The following is a 10,494-nucleotide window of genomic DNA, read 5'->3' as shown; positions in this document are numbered from 1 at the left end:
CATGTTCATACGCAATAGCTTTGCCCCCCTATCCACACTTAATTGGACCAAAAGTGATCAGCTGACCCAGAGAAGAATCCATCCATTGGTTGTACTTAGCCTATCAGGTTTTGAGTCCTGGGAGGGTGGGACCAGGCACAGGGGTTACATGAGGGTGAATGTCTATGCAGAAATGCAGTCAGAACTGGGCAGCCCAAGTCAGAGCCCCACCCAAGTCCACACATTAGTAAAGCGAGAACCCTCCAGACAGATAGTGGAGAAACACATAGCAAGAGACGGAATCAAAAATCCTCAAGAAGCCTCAGGGAGAGAAGCTGCCGGATGTTGTTAGGTCTGCCCCTTTTTCTATCAAATTCCCCCCGTATCGACCTAAACTGAATGAGCAGCCACTCAGTGAGTGAATCAGAGTGAGTTGGATGTCTTTCCTGCCCCAAGAGCCTTGACTAAGATCTGCTTCAGCAGTTCAAGAAAAATTCTTTTTTTCTCTTCCTCAGTAAATTGATAATTCTAATAATCTACATGGCATTTACACCAAAAGTCTCCATAAACATGATGTCATTTGATTCTTATCCTCACAGCTGCCCCAGAAATTAGATAGATGAGTAGAATTAACACCCTCCTTTTTACAGATGAGAATACTGAGGCTTAGAGGATAGGGACTGATGTTCAGAGGGCAACTTCTGTGGAAGAGGAACCAGGATAACCTCAGCAGGGACTTCCTGGAACTCTCATACATTGTCTAGAAGGCATGCCTTTCTCTCTTGCTTTCTCTGGGCCTCACCCATAGCCTTCTCCAATCCCTTCAATAATATTGTCCACAGCAAATAACTTCACCCTCTGGCCACAGCTGATTGGACCAGGGATGATCACCTGACCCAGGACAGAATCAATCCATTGGCTGGGCTAAGCCAATCAGATTTTGAGTTCGGGACATTGGGGGCTATATATTTCTGAGTATTTTCTATGTGTCAGGCATAGCACACAGCACTTGGCATCCATTTTGTCCTCACAATGAGCTTAGGTTGATAACCACCTTCCCCATTTTGTAGCTGAGGAAACAGAAGCTCATCCAGGTTAAGGGTCTTGATCAAGGTCACATAGCCATTAAGTAGCAGAGCTGACATTAAAGGTCATGTGTGTCTGAGCAGAGACTGTGGTCTTCACTACTATGTGATGCAGTCTCACTTAGCAGACCTCACTGCCACTTCCTAGCCGTGGGTCTTTGGGCAAGTTTCTCAGTCTCGTTGACCTCAGCTTCCTGGTGTATAGAACGGGAAATGCATGGATTGTCCCACTTATTTCACAAGGTCATTGTCAGGCTCACATGATGAGTGGGAAAGCACTTTATAAACTGTAAAGCTCTGTGCCAACAGGAGCTAACGTGGCACAGAAACGATGGATGGCTGGGGGCTAAGATGAGAAGAGGAACTTACAGGAGAGAAACAGCTGCTGTGTGGAAGTGGTAGATCTGGTTTTGTTCTACATTCTAGGACGAGAGATAGGCTTCATCTCAAAAACAAAAAAACAAAACAGGCTTTGGCTCAAAAAGAGCACAATTTTGATAAAGGCTATAAAAGAAGCAGATTGGGAAGGGTAGGCCCGGAGGGGATTGGATCCTGAGAACCCAGGAGAGAGGAAAGAGCTTGACATGGTCAAAAACAGACAGAACGGGTTTTGGGGCAGGAGGGCAGGAAGCGAGACTCACTTTAGAAGCCAGTTGCCATCATCCAGGGAGAAGTGATGCTGGTTTGGGCTGGGGATGCAAGAGGAGGTGGAAAGAAGTAGATGGACTCAAGGCCCATCTTGCTGATGGGTAGAATGTGGGATATGAGGGAAGGAGGGAAGTCAAAGCTGTCTCCCAGTTACCTTTAGAGGGTTATTGATGGGGAGCGGTTTTACGGGACACTGCTGGACTACTAGAAATGTTCTATTATCTTGATCTGGATGGTGGTTGCAGGGGCATATGCAAATGCAAAAACTTCATCCTGCCGTACATTTAGTTGTCTCAGATCGGGTTCCCAGGGAAACAGATTACGAGATGGAAATGTCCGTACAGGAAGTTGATTAGGGAGTAGTTCCCAGGAGCAACATCTGGACAGAAGTGAAGGAGCTAGGACTGAATAGAGAGAAAAGCTGAACTGTGATGTAATCACAATAAAGACTTCAGCAAACTCTTTAGGGAGCTCTGGAGCTGTGATGGCCCTCAGAGTTGTCCCCAGCTGAAGCAAGGGACCAGGCCTCTATCCCCCGCACCCTACATCAATCGGTCCTTGAATGCAAGCAGCCCCATGGAAGAGAGTGGAATCTTGGGCGAAGCAAGCTCTTTTTGTCTGAGGGCAATGCTCGAGCAGGGACTCAAGTGGGAGTTGTCAGAGCAACACCCTCAGCAGCTGGGAAACGAGAACCTCAGTCCTGAAGGGGGATCTGGGTGGCGCATGACAGTATCCACCACACTTCAGGTCTGAGCACTTGATTGTGTGTAAGTTATACCTCAATAGAATAACCAAGGAAAAAGACTGATGCTCAGATTTCTAGCCACCTCTGGTGGATGGTGTACCCTGTACTTCTTGCTATGCACACTCATCTCATTAGCAATTATGATTTGAGATTTATCTCCCCTATTATAATAATAGTTCACATTTACTGAGCACAAACTTTGTACCACACACTGAATATTTTTTATCCACCATTTCATTGGAGCATCATAGTAGCCCTAGGATGTAGGTACTGTTATTATTCCCATTTACAGGTGGGGAAACTGAGGCATAGATAGTTTAAGTGACTTGCACATTCACGTGACTAATAAGTTAGGATTTGAACCCAGGCACTCTGGCTCCAAAGCTTGTGCTTGCAACCGCTTTGTTATATTGTAAACTCAGAAAGAACGGAGGACTCTGTCTTATTCACCACTCTCCCCAATGCTTAGTATAGGGGCTGACACATAATAGGCACTCAGTTAATGTGTTGACTGAATGGATGAATCTAGTAGGAATTAAGCGGGGTCTTGTACGAGGACTGGAATGACAGAATGTATGTGAAATGCTTCACCCAGTACGTGGCACACAATAAGTACTCAAGAAATGTAGCAGCTACCAGCTGTTATTAGCTCCTTCCCCTACCTCTCCAAGTTCTCCTTCACATCCCAGGGTAGAGGTAGAGGGATTTCTAAAGAGCTGTCTTGGGCCAGCCCTGTGGCTTAGCGGTTAAGTGCGTGCACTCCGCTACGGGCGGCCCAGGTTCGGATCCCGGGTGCGCACCGATGCACCCCTTCTCTGGCCATGCTGAGGCCGCGTCCCACATACAGCAACTAGAAGGATGTGCAACTATGACATACAACTATCTATTGGGGCTTTGAGGGATAAAAAAAGGAGGAGGATTGACAATAGATGTTAGCTCAGAGCCGGTCTTCCTCAGCAAAAAGAGGAGGATTAGCATGGATGTTAGCTCAGGGCTGATCTTCCTCACACACACAAAAAAGAGCTGTCTCCTCTCTGATCCTGGCAGTTCCCTCACTCTTAGTCCTATGCCAGGGCCAAAATGGCAAAAACAGAGAATGCGTGTTGTAGCAGCAATTGCTATCTCCCCCAATATCCTTTCTCCTTTTCCTCCATAGCAACAGAATTTTTAGCTAGGCATATTGTCAAAGGCTAAAGACTACATTTCCCAATCTCCCTTGCAGCTGAGTGTGGCCATATGATTAAGTTATGACCAACGGAGTTCATTTATATTTTATGCATGAATTTGCATGTTCATCCTGGACAACCTTGATTCGTCTGTTGAGTTCAGAATCCTCAGGAGTTGTCTCCCTCCTGCTTTATATCCAGGAAAGGGGATGGAGAAAATGTTGTAATGTTAGGCATTTGGTGACATTTTTGTGAAAGTTTCTGTCCTTTGGGTAGGTTTAAGACTGGATGTAGCTTTCTTCCACGGTACGCCAGATATCACCAAGAGAAAACTCCTAAGATCCACAAACCCAACTGAGCTCTGTCTTGCCCGAATACAAGGTGAATTATGATGGTGATCAGGGAAGGGTCTCCCTAGTTTGCACACCTTTAAACAAGAGAGTGTTCACAGCTCTGTGGACTTCTGGGGGCCTGTGGGAAACAGGCTGATATGAGGTAACATGAGTTCAGCATCGCTGAGGGAGACCAGGAGGAAACCAATGAATCTGACCCAGTTCCGAGAAGAGACTCAGAGAAGGAAACCCTAGGGTTTTAAGGAGGAAGGACCTTGAACTACCGACGCTTCCATTTCCTCTCCACTGTGGATTTACTTCCTTTTCTATCCAGCCTAGACCCCAAAGTCAAGTCTACAAGTCACTCACTAGTCAATGTCTTCATCTTTCCTGCCATTTGTCCATACAGTCCATTCAGTCTTGGATCATCAAGGACCCTTTTTGTTGCAAGTGACAGAGACACAATTCAAATTAGTTTAAGCAAAAATAAGTAGAATGTAATGGCTCATAAGAGTCCAGGGATAGCTAACGTCAGGCACAGCTGGATCCAGGAATCCAAATGATGCCAGAAGTTATGTCAGTTAGTTTACATCATGTAACAAACCATCCCAAAACACCCATTTATTTGCTCGTGATTCTGCGAATTGGCTGAGCAGTTGTTCTGGTCTGAGCTGGCTCATCTGAAGCTCGAGTTCTACAGCATCCTCACTCATGTCTGGCAATTGGCTCAATATCAGCTGGAAAAACAGGAATGCCTTAACCATGTGTTTCTCATTATCCAGCAGATTGGTTGAGCTTGTTCACATGGTTACTGGGTTCTAAAAGTAGCAAGAGGAAAGGTGAGCCCCAATATGCACTCACTTTTTCAACCTGTATTTGTATCATGTTTGCTAATGTCGCATTGGTCAAAACAAGTCATATGCCCAAGCTCTGTTTCAAGGAAGAAATAGGCTTTACCTCTTGAAGGAAGGAAGCACAAAGTCAGCATTGCAGAGGAGTGTACATATGGGGGATGAGAAAAATTTGAGAGCATTGTTTTAGATTTTCTTGGGTAATCTCGCTCCATGTGGCAAGGAAAATGGCCCTGCTGTCTACTAGGGCATTCTCTGCTGCCCCATACGGAACATCTGTGGGCACCCACTCAGCCATTATGATGCGTGAGCAGATAAGGAAGTTCAAGGGAGTTAACACTCCAGAGGGCAACCCTTGACCAATGAAAAGACAGAAACCAGTGAATGTGTACTCCTCTCTTCCACCTCTCAGGTGGATAATTTTGAGGCACATTCTACACTGCTTCTCAAAGGTTCCCCAGTGGAATCAAACCCCAGATGCCCACAGTATTGATCAATTTAATAATATTCACTGGATTGGTTTTCCCTGCTTCTCAGTCCCCCACACCTGTCCCTTGGGATCATTTCCCAAAACAAGTCACCTTCATACAAGCCCTTGTCTCATGCTCTGCTATTGGGAGAACCCAAGCTAAGGCAACATCCAACTTTATGTATCTTCCTCCCGCCCAAAACCTAGCCCACTCCCTTCTTATTCCCTGGCTCTTCTCCTTCCCCATAGAAACGCACTCAACTGGGTGGCATTTTGACAAACCGTGAAGCCAGGACATTCCCTAATCCATGTTCCCTTTTTAAATCTTCAAATTGTCATCCACCATATTAGTGATCAAATAATTGAAAGCTCCTCAACTCTCAGACTTTGTGAAGCTGAATAAAAACTAATATGTAAGGTCTGTTAATTGTTGGAATAACTTTTATATTGCCTTGAAGTTCATTATCTATCATCATGAACATATTGCAAATGTTTGGAGTCTTACCTTTTTTTTTTTTTTTTTGTGAGGAAGATCAATCCTGAGCTAACATCCATGCTAATCCTCCTCTTTTTGCTGAGGAAGACCGGCTCTGAGCTAACATCTATTGCCAATCCTCCTCCTTTTTTCCCCCAAAGCCCCAGTAGATAGTTGTATGTCATAGCTGCACATCCTTCTAGTTGCTGTATGTGGGACGCGGCCTCAGCATGGTGGGAGAAGCGATGCGTCCGTGCGCGCCCGGGATTCAAACCCAGGCCGCCAGTAGCGGAGTGCGTGCACTTAACTGCCAAGCCACAGGGCCGGCCCTAGAGTCTTACTTTATTGTTGACTTAGGTTTGTGACACTGCCACTGCTCTGTAAACTGTTGTAATGTGGGGCTATTTAAGGACCAGGCACTACCAAACATTGGAAACATGGGGACTTTTCAAATTTATGTGATAAAAAATGCGATGCTTTCCATTTGGGGTTAGCCAGTTTGGAAGTTTAAATTGAAATGTATCATGATTGAGGGTTTTTTTCCCCCCCAAAATGATACTTAATAAACACCCTCCACCCTACCACCTCCTCCACCTCGCACCCTGTCTTCCTCTTCCCTCTCATGAAAGGGTCATCTACACTCCTGTCTCCATGCCCCTCACCACTCTTACTTGTTGACCCACCCTAATCTGGCTTCTGTTCCCAGCTATCCCCTGCACTGCACCCACCATGGTCACCGGTTTCTTGGGTACTTCTCAGACCTATATTTCTTAACTTATCAGAAGCATTAGGCAATGTGGACAACTTCGCTTTCTAGCTTTGTCCCACCTCTTTGGCCACCCCATCTGGTTCTGTGAGTTTCACTTCCTCTGCTCATCACTTGAATTTTGGCATTGGTCATCCTTCTCCAAGGCATCAATGACCATCTGTGTGCTGAGGAAAACCAAATTTGTCTTCACATGGAGCTATTCACTCCCCTTATCATCCATGGGTACCTCCAAGTCATCATTCTCGATTGCCACCATTCTCGTGCCTCCTTCTATCTTCCTCTCTTGTGCATAGCGCCCCTCCTCCCCCTAGTTACTCAAGGACCCAAGCCAGAGAGCCAATAACCATCCTTGCCTTCTCCCTCTCCTTCACCTTCTACCTGTAATCACCAAGTCCTGTCTACGCTTCCTCCAAAATAGACCTAGAACCCAGAATCTCTCTACTTGCACTGCTTCCAGCCTGGTCCAGGCCACCATTGCCTCTCACCACTGTGGACCACTTCACAGTATCCTGATACATTCCAACACATCTCCCTGCACCTATTCTTGCCTCCTACAGTCCATCCTCACCACAGAAGCAGCCAGACCAATCTTTCCAGAATGCTAACATCACCACTGGTCACTCCTCTGATTTGCCCTCAGGACAAAGTCAGAGCAGATTGACCCAGCATTTGACCCAGTGGATCACTTCTTAAAACCATGTCTTCACTTGGCTTCTAAAACACCACTCCTGATTTTTCTTCTACCTCCCTGGCTACTTCTCATTTTTCTTTGCTGGACTCTTGCAACTCCCCAACCTCTTAATACTATCAAGTGCTTCAGGGCTCAGTCCTTGGTCCTTTTCTCTTGTTCTGTACTCGCTCTGTTGGTGATCTCATCCAGTCTTGTGGCTTTAAATATCTCTATGCTGGTGATTCTCAAATTTGTATCTCAAGCCCAGACTTCTTCCCTGAAATCCGGACTCACACATCCAAGTCCCTACTCTACTGGGATCTCTAATAGACGCTCAAATTTCAGTTCCAAAACTGAGCTCCTGGTCTTAATGCCTCTACTGCAGCCTTCTACTACTCCTTCTCCAGTCTCTCCTATCTCAGTGAAGGACAATTCCATCCCTCCAGCTGCCAAGGCCAAAAGCCTTGGAGTAGTCCTTGACTCCAATCTTTCTCTCACATCATACCCTATCATTAGCAAGACCTGTTTATATTCAAAATATATCCAGTGACATGATATGATGCCTGGTATTCACTTCCAAATAATACAGGAAAGGAGATGTAGATGGGGGTATAACTGAAACAATATCATCTACAGGTTGATAATTGTTGAAGCTGTGTGATAGTACATGGAGGTTCATTATGTTATTCCACTTTTGTTTATGTTCAAAATTTTCCATAATAAAAAAAATTGTATCATACCCCCTCCCCCTACTTTCACTGCCACCATCATGATCCTGTTACCAAACACAAACACAGGTTCATTTACCTGCTGCACAGTAGGGCCATTAAAGAAAAAAAACACGAAACACCAGGCTTGTGGCAAGGAAAGAGGTTTACTATTATCAAAAGGCTGCCAGACGAGGAGACGGGAGTTAGTTAGAACTCAGATCCACCTCCTCTAAGGGAAAAAGGTAGGGGTTTTTATTTGGGGTTTTAGGTAGGAGAGGGAGAGCATGTGCTGGGGTTTTAGGTAGGGGAAAGGGAGCATGTGGCCATACTGGTTGGTGCCTTCCCACCAGCCTGTGTGTGACCTTGAAGACTGAATTTCTTTTCCCTTGACTGTCAGGACTTTTCTGGTTAGTTTTCATCTTCAGCCTGTGTTTGGCCTTGAAGACTGAATCTTGATGTCTGGACCTTGACTTCCTGGGAAAGACAGCTCACTCATATACTAAGGAGGGGCAGAAAGACCCGGTTAGTTTTAAACCACAGTTGATTATGCTGAATATGCACAGCTGCATTTAGCAAAGCTTATCTCAAAGTTTTTGCTCTAGGGAAGATTTTTTAACATCTTCGTGCTTGGTTTCAATCCAAGCCGCCATATCTCTTGTCTGAACTGTTGCAGTAGCTTCTTAACTGGACTCTTGCTTCCCCTCTGTGATAAGAAAAACAACTTTTGCTTTTCTGAATTGCTGCCTAGGCAATGATAACCCTACTCACACCTAGAGTCTGGACGTTTAGATAAGTACATGAGTTTTAGATGCCTGCCGTAAATTCCCACTTCGGTTTTTCCCGGGTCATCGTTTAAAATAACGACTTAGAGTTGAGCCCACAAAAAGTTATTGACTTCTGCCCCAGCCACCTTATAAGTAGTGGATGCTTGCTACCCTGCTCTCTATCTCCTGCTCACTTGTGACCTGGGAGAGAGGACTTCCCCAGCTCAATTGTGCCCCCTCACTTCTGGGATCTATAAGTAATAAATCTTGTGACTCTGCTTCCTTTGTGTGGGTCTATTGAAACCGCACCTTCAATGGAAACGACCGTGTGGGTTTCATTTCCCCCAAGTGGGAGCTGGGATGCTGAGGGAGCTCCCTGCCGCCCCTGTGTGGGTGGCTTGTGCATCTTCTTTCAGCAGGTCATAATCCGAATATTCATAATTCAATACTCCAGCTCTGGCTTCTTGCCACGTGCTCTCACCCCACCCCCGCCAACCCTCTGCTTTTAATCTAATCTTCCCCCAGCAGCCAGTGTGATTCTGTTAAAACAAAAATCAGACCATGTCCCTCCTCTGCTTGAAACTCTCCAATGTCTCCCCCATTTCCTTCAGAGTAAAAGTCAAAGTCTTAGAAGTCTTCAAGATCCTACACCATTTGCCCCCCATCCTTTACTGCTCAAACCTCATCCCCTCCCATTTCCCCTCCTTGATCATTCCATTCCAGTCACACTGCTATTCCTCAAACCTACCATGTACACTGCCACTGCAGGACCTTTGCACTTGCTGTTCCTTCTGCCGTGAATGATCCTCTCCCTCGGACATACACGTGGCTCACTCTTTGCCTCCTTCATTAATGTCTTTGCTCAAATGTCTCCTTTTCAGGCCTTCCCTATGGTTATTTGAGACTAAACACCTAAAAACACCACACACACACACACACACACACACACACACACACACGGTACCTCTTAACCTCTTTCCCTGCTTCATTTTTCTGCTTAGCACTTAACCATCTTATTTACTATAATTTTACTTGTTTCTCCTGTTTATTGTCTGTCTCCACCATCAGAATGTAAGCCCTCTCAAGGCAGGGATTTTTGCCTCTTCACTGCCGTATCCCCAGCACCTGCCTGGCACACAGTAGGTACTCCATACGTTTTTGTTGAATGAGTGAATGAATGACACTCCAAGATTCAACCCCTGCCCACTTGTCCAGGCACATCTCTCCCCTCCTTCCCTTCCATGCCAAGGCATATTTGACAACTGAGTCCTTGGCACACACCGGAATGGTCCACACTTACCAACTTTTACCCATGTTGTACCCTCTTCCTCTTGGCCGCAACCCCAGTCTTTTAAGACTCATCCCATTAACACACAGGTGGCCCAGAAGAAACTCTTCTGCCCTCTCTCCACCAGGTTTCTATGCCCTTTTTTCTACCTAGCACATATCACACTGGACTCTCAGAGTCTCTTATCTGTCCCCCCACTGCTCTGGGAGCCCCTTGGGGCAGGAACCATGTCTTGTCTTCTTAGCACAATGTCTGGCACCTAGCAGTCACTTAATAGATGTTTAGTGAATGAATAATGATACTCACATTTACTGAATGCTTTCTCTGCTCAACATTCTCATGCTTAATCTACACGACAAGCTATGGGGTCGGGTATTATTATGAAACCCATTTTATGGGTAAATTATGGGAGAGTCAGACAGGTTAAGAGTCTGGCGAAGGGCCGACTGGAATTCAAAGTCTGTACTGTCAGACTCCAGAGTTCCCACTGCTCACCCCGACCATGAGCAAGTCCCTTCTCTCTCTGAGCCTCAGTTTCTTACA

This window comes from Diceros bicornis, chromosome 35 (genome assembly GCF_020826845.1).
Source record: "Diceros bicornis minor isolate mBicDic1 chromosome 35, mDicBic1.mat.cur, whole genome shotgun sequence".
In the NCBI taxonomy this organism is placed as follows: domain Eukaryota; kingdom Metazoa; phylum Chordata; class Mammalia; order Perissodactyla; family Rhinocerotidae; genus Diceros; species Diceros bicornis.
Note: the sequence above shows the minus strand (reverse complement) of the source record.